This window comes from Pantherophis guttatus, chromosome 4, assembly GCF_059756535.1.
Source record: "Pantherophis guttatus breed Tessera chromosome 4, ASM5975653v1, whole genome shotgun sequence".
In the NCBI taxonomy this organism is placed as follows: Eukaryota; Metazoa; Chordata; class Lepidosauria; order Squamata; family Colubridae; genus Pantherophis; species Pantherophis guttatus.
In genome coordinates this window covers 97,421,290-97,432,611 of record NC_142066.1, presented here as the reverse complement: position 1 = coordinate 97,432,611, position 11,322 = coordinate 97,421,290, and the positions used below count along the sequence as shown (strand labels likewise).

At 43.0% G+C, this 11,322-nt stretch overlaps 1 long non-coding RNA gene and 1 other non-coding gene across 2 annotated transcripts; both read left to right on the top strand.

Annotated features, from left to right (window-relative positions):
* The first annotated feature begins 717 nt into the window (after window positions 1-717).
* On the top strand, window positions 718-792 carry TRNAR-CCU (transfer RNA arginine (anticodon CCU)). The gene has a single exon. It is a non-coding gene; the product is annotated as a tRNA-Arg (tRNA).
* Window positions 793-1,398: 606 nt separating this feature from the next.
* Window positions 1,399-6,712, top strand: LOC148114250 (uncharacterized). Its single transcript, XR_015733939.1, has 2 exons — window positions 1,399-1,819; window positions 2,023-6,712. It is a non-coding gene; the product is annotated as an uncharacterized LOC148114250 (long non-coding RNA).
* Window positions 6,713-11,322: the final 4,610 nt, after the last annotated feature.

Genomic DNA, 11,322 nt, shown 5'->3' with positions numbered 1-11,322 from the left:
ATGAATTTACCCAAGGACAGTAGTAACTCTCCCATTAGCAACTCTGAGCACTTAAGAAAAGTTGTGTGGCTAAAATAATCTTATAAACTAAGATTAATGCTTTAAGTAATTAGATGAACTTATTAACAAGTGGATGTAACCATAGAAGGAAAATCGGATGTATGATCTCATGATTAACCATATATGGAAAATGTATGATCTCACTGAATCCTTTGTCTTAGAAATGTATAAAAACCATTGTATCAGAGTTCTTTCTTTGTTCAAAGCTTCAGGTACAAATCTGGCTCTGAACCTTGCGCAATAAACTGTCTCTGACTGGCCTGGGAATGTTTTTTAGTCCTTCCATTCCACTACATTTATGGCACCCTGGCAGATGGGACTAGAGAACAAAGAACTTTTGTTCTGCCAGACAGCCTGCCCCAGCGGAACCGACGCCTCCCCAAGGAAAATCCACTGGCCGGCCATTAGGACTCCTTTGAAGTCCATGGAACTTTTCGGTGAGGAGGTGCCATAAACCGCTGGCAAAACAGGCTAGTCAAGGATCCTTAAAGGCTAGCCAGACACAGAGACCTTAAAGAAAAGAAAAGAAAAAAAGAAAGAAAAAAAAAAGGAAAAAGAAAACAGGTAAGTATAAACCAGAGAGTTAAAGTCTCTCTGTTTAGAGGTACCCCACCCATTAAAGGGGTGGAAGAGGGGCCTGATCACCCCCTACCTGGAGACCCAGTGGCCTAATGGATAAGGCACTGGCCTCCTAAGCCAGGGATTGTGGGTTCGAGTCCCACCTGGAGACCAGGTGGCATCCTGAAGTCTCTGGAATTAAGTATTTAAAGTATTTAATTAAGTATTGTGTGGGATTGTGCGGGTGGTTAAACCTCTGCGGTTCTCATAGACGACTGTCGGAACGTCCAGCGTCGTGAGCCAGGGGTAGTGTTGTTAGAAGGGTGGTAATAAATATTGATCAGTGGAAGACTAAAAGAAAAAAAAACCCTTAATTACTCAAGTATCAGGCAGAGTTTGCAAGGGTCTGTTTGATGAAAACTAAAGAAAGGGGAGAAATAAAACCTTATGCAATAAAAGTTTTTGTAAAAAAAAAAGTGTGATCTTATGTGTGGTAAGAGAAAAGAACTAATTGCAGTGTTATAAATTTTCTGATAAATTGCCGTTCTTAAAAAGCTAGAGAACTCTGAAAGACATTGTTTACTAGTCTTCCCACCCGGGGTTTAGCAGGCCGTAAAGAGGAAAGCCTGTCTAAATGGGAAGACTTGATCAATTTGGTGTGATTTCTGTTATATATATATATATATATATATATATATATATATATATATATATATATATATATATAATATATATATATATATAAATATATATATATATATATAATGATAGTGTGTAAATTTGAATGGAATTGATTGTGATATTTTTGGCTGGCCAGCAAATTAAGTAAATTTGTGCTTGAATAATTGTAATGATTGGTTTGCATGAAGTGAGATTTTTGCATGTGAGATTGGTGTATGCAGTTTGATTGCAGTGTGAATGTGAAGTGTGTTGAGGGTAAAAGTTGGTGAAAATGCACTTTAATTCCCCTTCATATAATTTGTGGGAAATGTCTGTGAATTGTGGAGGTTAGAGAGAAATGCAGAATGTGTTGCTTTGTTGGAAGAATGCTGAATGAAGCAGGTTGCCTGCTTGGTTGCCTGCTGTAAAACTCTTTTTTTTCCTCTCCCCCCCTTCTTTTCCTTTGGAAGTGAGAAGCAGGAAAAGGGTGGGCTGTTGGATTTTTTTTTCTTCAGCGGACATCTCTCTCTCTGCTGAAAGAGCAGAGAAAGGAGGGGGAAAGATCGGCTAATGTGGTTTTTGCTGCTGATCTCTTTAATTTGCATACGAAAGCTTTTCTGCTCTGAATACAATTTTGATTTTATTTTTTTCTGAAAATTTTTGAGGTTTAAAACGCTTAATTAAACCTATATAAAAGAAATGATTTTGAAAGATTTTTTTAATCTGACTTGCATTTTACTAAAGGCAGAGAATTGAAACTAAAGTTTGATATATTTCAGATTTGTTTGTTTGATTGTTAGCAGCATAAGTTGTTGTTCCTTTCGAAGAAGGAGCTAATTTGTTTATAAAAGAGAGATATTCACTAAAACACGGAGATGGCAAGCTGAATAATTATAGGGAACGAACAACTACAAAAGGTTAGGAAAAACAGAGTGTGAACTATACAACTATTACTTATTTGCCAGATCCAGGACAGAAGAACCTAATCACAAACAAAGACAGGATTTAACCACCATAAAACCACACACACACAAAATAAAGAATTCACACGCCAAATCAAAAGATGTTTTTTGGGGGGGGAAAAGGGTAAAATGGTTACTCTTACAGTTACGACAGGCTAGCCTCGAAACGCTGTGCTTGTGTTTGTTTCTTGCCTGCCTCCCCAGAAACAATAAACTGATTCTACTCTCAAGCAGCTGACCTCCAATCATTTCGAAGTAATCTCCCAGCCGGGAGTTTTGAATTCAGGAAGGGAAAGCTCTGCCTTTCAACAATCCTTAAAGGGAAAGTCTTCTTTTTCCTTCCGACAGGAGTAGCGTCTCAGCCCCTATCTATAAACAAGCAAAAAAATTAAGATAGTTCTATGCAAAATTAATTGTATCTGGACCTTGGAGTTTGAAATGGGAGGGACATGAAAGAGGCAGCCTTGAAAATTTGAAACAAGCTTTGAACAAGGCTCCTGTATTAAGTTTACCAAACTTGGAAAAGCCATTCAATCTCTTTGAAAACACACACACACACACACAAATGAAACAATTTTAATGCAGCAGACAGACTTGATTGTAACCACAAATCACAATTTGAATCAAGCACAGTTCTTAGCCAACACCAGATCAATGGATCAGTTTGGATTAGAACATTATGGTGCTGAAGTGATTGATTTACAAACAAAAATAAGACCTGATTTGGAGGAACACCCCCTGGAGAAAGGAGAAGCAATTTGTATAAATGGTTCCTCTAGGGTGGAAGGGGGAGTACGGAAAAATCCTGGAAACAAGGGGTTTGCCTCGAAATTGGTCTGCTCAAACCTTTGAATGGTATTCATTAAATTAAGCTCTATGGACAGGGAGCCTGGATAGCTCAGTAGACAAATGCATTGTAATTTAACACCAGCTGTCTGCACTTACTGTCAATTCGAATCTCACCAGGCTCCAGGTTGACTCAGCCTTCCATCCTTTCTAAGGTAGGTGAATTGAGGACCCAGTTTGTGGGGGCAATAAGCTGACTTTATGAAGGCTATTGCTTAATGCATTATAATCCTGAGTCTCCCGGAGAAGGGCGGCACATTAATTAAAAAAAAAAAAAAAAAGGAGGGGGGATGCTGGATATTGTATGGGGATACTAGAGACTGTATGGGGATGCTGATGTATGATGGATACTGTATGCATTTGGGATAGTGCATTCATTTGGCAAAATATGGGTGGAGTCATTGGGGAATTCAAGCTATGTAGATGAACTTTTAAAAAGCTATGGTTGTATTGGGATATATCCTTTAGTAACATCAATTATAAACAAATGTTTGATTTGTAAAAAGGTGAAGGAAGCATATGCATTAATTTTCTGGAAACCAGAGACAAAGTATTGAAACAATATATGTATAAACTGTCCAGATATTTTAAAGTTTTTAGGAAACAAGGACTATTAACCCAAACACCACCTTTGAAGTTTCCAGTCCATAAATTCCACCATGATGATTGGATGTTCCTGGAAGGAAGTGAAAGGGCCCATGCCAGCCCCAAAGGAGTGGAAGGATTGAGTGGTTGCCTATGCTGTTTCCCAACTGAAGAGGACTACAACTGCTCAGATCCCTTTGCGCTCTCCCCCAGATGTATTAGTTTTGTAACTGTGCTTTTAAGATCTTAGGAGGACAGTCCTGGATCCAATGGACGAGACTGAAGCCCGCAGACCAAAGTGATCCAGCCACATACCAGGTGACAACAACTGACCAGCCCTTGGTGTTGAGGTTCAAGAAAAATACACCCTGCTGAGTCCTACCGGCAACGGACTCTCAATGCATGGTGGTGATCGTCAAGTTTTGCTGAACCACCCCGGAAGCTGGTTCTCTACGCACGGCTGAAGCTTGGAATGGAGGAAGACAACATTCCATGACTGTAGTTTGTAATGTAAAACCCATTAACAGTGATAGTATCCAGTAAGCACTTATTAAAAACACTCATGGTTGAGGAAGATTGGGGTGTGGGGACTCTGGGCAACAGCTACTTTAGCCCTTCTGTTGGTATTGTTTTAATACAATTGATAGTGCCCTACCCCAAGTTACACATATCCCTAACCCTCTTCCTAACATGGTGAACTTGTAAACTTCGGGTCTTGCGCTCTTAAGGCCTTGTGGGTGTGGGAATAAAGTCACTATGATTTATTTGGGGTTGTGGGTAGTATTAGCCAAGGGTCTAGTGAGTGATGCTAGCTTGAACAGTAGTTCCCCAGGTTGTGTGGATGTTCAAGAAATTCCCCTTGTCTCTGCGGAAGGATTTGAAGATGTCAAGAATCCCAGGGGACCTAGCAGCATCAAGACACTGAATGGGGACACTTTGGGTCAAGTCCACTCCCGCCAACAACGTGGCATCAGAAGGTGGAGTGGGTACCTTATTCCTAAACCAACTCCTAGACCTAAGGTTAAGAGTTTAACAATCCCGGTACAGGGGGGAATAGAAGGCCCCCCACAATAATTGAAGGGAAGAGATTGCATATCAGGGATACTGGAATTGGGTCGAAACCTGGTTAAATCATAGGGTCACCTTCCCTGTGTGTAGAGACATCAGAAACCTGGTAGGCCTATTGGATCCCTGACAAAAGAACAATGTCCATCAGAAGTGTACCTTGGTCCTAGAATGAACCTTAGGGATGTAAAACTAACCAAAGATCTTTTTTTCCTTCTGCACACCACTCACTTTCTCATCACCACCAGCTGCCATCATCACAAAATGGTATCTTTTTGAAGGTCCAATCCTCGGAGATAAGCAAAAGGACCCTTCACTAAAAGTCCAGCCGCTGACGGGAATGTTTGTGGTGGGGGCTTTTGGGGTTCTGGACTAATGCAAGGAACAACCGATCACATGCCTTTTCCGTAAATCTTCTTATGTGAAAGGGATACGTATTTATGTTTGCCAACAAATTGGACCGGAACATGCACACTAGTACTCCTTTTTCCTGAAATAGGTGTTGTCAGTGGAGAACATACCATCCCTGTTCCTTTCATGGGGCATGTTCAGAAACGGGTACCCATCCTAGTCCCACTATTAGTAATCATGGGAATAGGAACTGCAGTGGGTACAGGGATAGGTGGTTTAACACACTCAGTAATACAGTTTCAGCAATTATCAAAAGAAAGCCTGAACCAAATTGCTGGAACCCTGGTGGAAGTCCAAGACCAGATAGAGTCATTGGCAGCAGTGGTCCTACAAAATCGACATGCCTTAGACCTTGTGGCCGCAGAGAGAGGAGGTATGAGAAGATTGTTGTTTCTATGTGAATAAATCAGGTGTGGTCAGAGAAGTTGCCAAGGATTTGCAGGATAGGGCATCCAAGATAAGTCAGAGGTTACAAACAACTGACAGGTGGTTTTCTTGGTTGCCTGGATCCGGCTGGATTAAGCAAATGTTATTCTTGTTGATATGGCTGTGGCAGGCCTAGCTTTTATTCCTTGTGCAATCCCTGTGCTGAAACAGCTATCTATCAGAGCAGTGAAAGAGATACAGACTGCGAAGGAATTAGTTTTGACAGAGCGCTTTCTTGAAGAAAAAAGTTTCTGAAACAGACACATATGTCGAAATAGGGTCTGGGAAAAGAATGGAGGGAGTACCTCCAAGGATTAATAGGGTGAAGATCAAGAAATACCTATCTCTTGCCTAAATTAGTCATATGTTGTGGGATATTATATGTTGGCTTTGTGTATTAAGGGACATAGAGTGTTGTGTAGGAAGTAATGGAAGTTTATGCATGGAAAAACTTCCACAGGGGGGAATGAGGTAAAGAGCAAATAAAGAATAATGTAGATAAAAGAAATTATGTGAATAAAATAGGAATCATACAGAGTCAGATATATGGGCTCTGGGGGACCCTCTCTATTCACATTATTATAAAGGGAAGACGTGCTTAGATACATGAACTCTGAGAGACTCTATCTATTCACATTATTATAAGAGAGGAAAGTGCTTGTTGGAAATTACATTAACAAACAGTTAAACCCTTTTAAGTGGTAATATATCTTCTGATACCTAGATGTCACAGAAAGGACTGCTATATGGAAAAACATCTAAGTGACCTGACTGTGAATGACACAAAGACCTATATGTTACAAAGAGTTACTTAATCTAATGAATTTACCCAAGGACAGTAGTAACTCTCCCATTAGCAACTCTGAGCACTTAAGAAAAGTTGTGTGGCTAAGATAATCTTATAAACTAAGATTAATGCTTTAAGTAATTAGATGAACTTATTAACAAGTGGATGTAACCATAGAAGGAAAATCGGATGTATGATCTCATGATTAACCATATATGGAAAATGTATGATCTCACTGAATCCTTTGTCTTAGAAATGTATAAAAACCATTGTATCAGAGTTCTTTCTTTGTTCAAAGCTTCAGGTACAAATCTGGCTCTGAACCTTGCGCAATAAACTGTCTCTGACTGGCCTGGGAATGTTTTTTAGTCCTTCCATTCCAGTACAAGAGGAGACCTTGAAGGCTGATTACTAGAGACAACCAAAAAGAATTAAAGATTATAATTAAAGGACAATTCCCACTAATACAGATTGGAGAATAATATTTTAACTCTGGAAGCATTTAAGGATATTTGGCAGAAAAGAACCCAGAATTTGGTTTCTAGATTGTGTGATACAATAAAAATGGTTTAAAAGAAGAGATAGAAAAGGTAGTAGCTGAAAATCAGGCTGTTTCAGATATGGATTTAAAATTGATTGACTATGATACACATGACCACACAATGATACACACAATATATGAAACTGATTGAAGTTTCAATAGTTAAAAAATAAACAATAAGCCAGAAGCAAGACTTGGTTATATGGCTATTAACTCAGAAAAGGGATTCGGACAGGTTTTTTTCTCTTTAGATTTACAAAAGAGATGGGTATATCCATGAAGAAAATTCTGAAAAAAGCAGAAGGGAGAAGAAATCTATTTTTGGCACATTACCTTAAAGCAGTGGTCCCCAAACTTTTTATCGCCGCGGACCAATCAGCCTTTGATAATTTTACCGTGGCCCGCTGAGCGCGCGCAGGGGTGGGGGGCGTTGTTCGCGACGACACATTGATTGTTTATATATCAGATTGTTTTGATTAAACAACTTTTATTTTATTGTATTTAAACATGCCTTACAAAATAAAATACAATTACATAAATATAAAGTGCTTTAACATTTTAACAGTTAAACTTTAACTAAGCGCTCTAGTTACTAGAATCTAGTGAATCAATGAGAACCCTGAGCTTGTTTTTCTGCAACGAGACGGTTCCATCTGGGGGTAATAGGAGACAATGACACCCGAAGTGTCTTGCTTATGTCCAGTTTATTTCGTTGTTTTATTTTGGTTGCTGTCACTGCAGAAAACCCCGCTTCACACAGATAGGATGTTGGAAAAGGCAAAAGGGACTTAAGAGCTGTAGTGGCAATCTCAGGATATTCCGCCATGAACACCGGCAGAGTTGTTGTCTCAAATACAGTTTTAAGGCCGCCGTCATTTGCAATCTCCAGCAGTTGATCTTCTTCTTGTACAGACATGCTACATTCGTCTGGTTTGTTGACAAATGGGTCGCGGATCGTTTCCTTACCAGTTCGTGGGTCTTTTGTGGTTGGGAAGTAGCGCTCAAACTCTTCTAAAAGCAAAGACAGGTGATCGTGCACCAACTGGGAGAATGAATGCTCAGGCTCAGTCTCTCCTAAAATCCCCGCTCAAGTCTGAAACATGTCCAAAATGCCTCTGTTCACACGCCGTCCCCACAACTCCAGTTTGGCTTTAAATGCAGCTACTTTGTCAGCCAACTTGAAAACAGTTGTCATTTTCCCCTGAAGGGACAGATTGAGTTCATTGAGCAGGCTAAATATGTCACACAGGTAAGCCAGTTTTGCAAGCCATACCTTGTCACTGAAATGTGCTGCCAGTGGTGACTTCTTTTCTGAGAGAAATCTTTGCAATGGCTCTCTTAATTCAAACACCCTGGATAGTGATTTTCCTCTGGATAACCATCTTATTTCTGTGTATAAGAGAAGGCATCTGTGCTCTGTGTCCATCTCCTCACAAAGCTGCTCAAATAGACGCGAGTTAAGGGCGTTTGCTTTGATGTGGTTAATAACTTTAACCACATCATTCAATACACTGTTAAATTCTGGTGACATTTTTCGGCTTGCCAGCATTTCCCTGTGAATGATACAATGTGTAGATTCGCACTCAGGTGCAACCTCCTTAATCCGAGCGGTTAAACCAGACAGCCGTCCGGTCATGGCAGCAGCTCCGTCTGTGCATATGCCGACACAAAAGGACCATTTTAGTTGTCCTGATATATAACCATCCAGTGACTTGAACAGTTCTGCTCCTGTGGTGTTGGTTGGCAAAGATAGTGCACATAATAAATCCTCATGCACATCCTCCTGATAAAGATATCGCACATAAACAAGTAGTATTGCCTTGTTGTCGATATCTGTAGATTCATCAACCTGTAGTGCGTACCACGGTGAAGTATTAATCCTCTCCACAATTGTGTCTCAATGTCTTCAGCTATTTCATCAATGCGCCTAGTCACGGTGCTAGCCGACAAAGGCACATTTGCTACCTTTTTTACAGCAGCCTCTCCTAAAAGTTCACGACAAATGTCTTTAGTGGAGGGCAAGATCAATTCTTCACCGATAGTGAATGGCTTTTTAGCCTTAGCAATACGGTTAGCCACCAAATATGATGCTCTCAGAGCATTCTCCTTTATTGCTGTGGTGGCCCTCAGAAATATCTTCTGTCCTTCGTGTTCCCTTTTTTTTCTTTCAAAATACTGCAGGGGTTTGTCTTTTAATCCAGGGTGCTTGGCATTCAAGTGGCGAAGCAGTTTTGAGGGTTTCATTGCCTCATTAGAGAGCCGCTCACCACAAACTATGCAGAGCGGGGTTGGCGCGTGGGAATCACCTATCCCAATAAATCCATATTTCAAGTAGGACTCATTGTATTGTCTGTTAAAAGTTTTATGTTTCTTTGATGCTGAAGGCTCTTCTTCTGTCTCTTCACTGGGCCTTTTCTTTTTCCCAAGGAAACTTTCTGACGACATCTGTTTCGTACTCATCTTTGCTAATTTGTGGGTTAAATTTGAGCAAAAACAATATACACCTACACCAACTACTGTAAAAATGAGAAAGTACCAGTGAAAAGCGAGAAGAGCTAGCACCTGGGTACACGTTATGAATTATTAATGCACTTATGCACTTTATATGTTTGGACACTGGTAGAATTAATATAAATTATATGTAATTTCACTGTATAATGTTAGAGATAATTTGGGGCCTCTAGCCATGGCTCACACTTGGAGAGTACCAAAACCTGCTATAGTGTGCTGTTCGTATTTCCCCCCCCCATCTATCTATGTCAGTGTTTCCCAACCATTGTGCCTCCAGCTTTTTCCAAACTACAACTTCCAGCATGCCTGGAGGGCCAGAGGCTGTCTGGGTATGCTGGGAGTTGTAGTTTTGCAACAGCTGGAGGCACCCTGCTTGGGAAAAATGGAGCTATGCTTGTCCTCTCTTTCTGCCTATCTATGCATCTATCTATATCAGTGTTTCCCAACCATTAAGGGGGAGGCCGTCGCTTCCTTGGGCCTTCTCCTGCGTTGTGTCGTGTGAACGCACACTTTCAGGGCAAGCTTGTAATCTCTCTTTTCTAGCCTTCTCCTGAAACGGGACCCTTTCCAAGATTAACCTCCCCACCCTCCGCACCTTTTAATTAAAACCAAAGAGCGATGTGCCGAGCGCTGTTCGGATTTATTCTTCCCTTCTCTTTGCTTTGTCCCGATTCGTACCGAAGAGATATCACTGGAGGGTGGGGGGTGGGGGGAGAGATTGACAGCTCACCCCACCCCCCCACCCCCCGCCGAGGCTCCCTGGGGCTCGGAGGCGACGTAAGCTTCAAACCCCCCACCCCCCCCCAGTCCCCGGCCTGAGATGTTCTCCCGTCCTTCAAGGGCTGAGGGAGTTCCCACCAACATCCTGATCCCCACCAAAGGATCCCGCGCGGGCGACAGGAGTGTCGCAATGACCTTTCTCAGCGCTTAATACGACCCCCGTCCTGGAGGGATTTTCCACCGACGGACGATTAAAAAAAGAGAGCTTGTTCTTTTTGGAAGCCCCCGCCCCATCAAGAGAAATCGGGACCCAATCCTTCTCCTCCTCCCCCCCTCCTCCTCTTCTCCTCTTCTCCTCCTCCTCTTCTCCTCCTCCTCCTCCTCTTCTTCTCCTCTTCTTCTTCTCCTTTTCTCCTCCTCCTCCTCCTCTTCTTCTCCTTTTCTTCTTCTTCTCCTCCTCCTCTCCTCCTCCTCTTCTTCTCCTTTTCTCCTCCTTCTCTCCTCCTCCTCCTCTTCTTCTCCTTTTCTTCTTCTCCTCCTCCTCCTCCTCTCCTCCTCCTCCTCCCGAGCCAAGAGAAACAGAGGGAATCCCCCCCTCCTTTCACCAGCCAAGGCAACACGACCTGCTTTCTCTAGCCCGTAACCTTCCGGACGACCCCGCTCCCACCTCCATCCCGCAATCTCACTTCTACCGGTCCCCCTTCCCAACAATGCCCCCGCAACGAGCGTCCTGAAGGCGCCGGCCGTTGCTTACCGTCTTTCGGGCCGAGGTCCCCGGCTCTCCCGGATCCCGCCCACCCGGGGTAGGAAGTTTCCAGCGGCGGGTAAGGCGGGGGGCTGACGGACCCCGACCCGGCTTGGAAGGCGGCGTCCGCTTTGATCTTCTTGGCCAAGAAGCGAAGAGCGCTGGCCGAGCCTGGTCCGGTTCAGCACTTCGGACAGCCTTAAAGCAGTGGTCCCCAACCCCCGGTCCGCGGACCGGTGCCGGGCCATGGAGTACCTGGCACCAGGCCACGCAGCGGCCAGGGGCCATGTTCGATGCAGCGGCCGGGGGCCATGATCGCTTCTCCGCCTTTCAACCCCCCCGCCCCCGCTCGCCTCCCCTCCCGCCCCGCCCACTCGGGCAGCCGCTGCGGAGCTGTCCAAAGTGCTGAACCGGACCAGGCTCGGCCAGCGCTCTTCACTTCGCC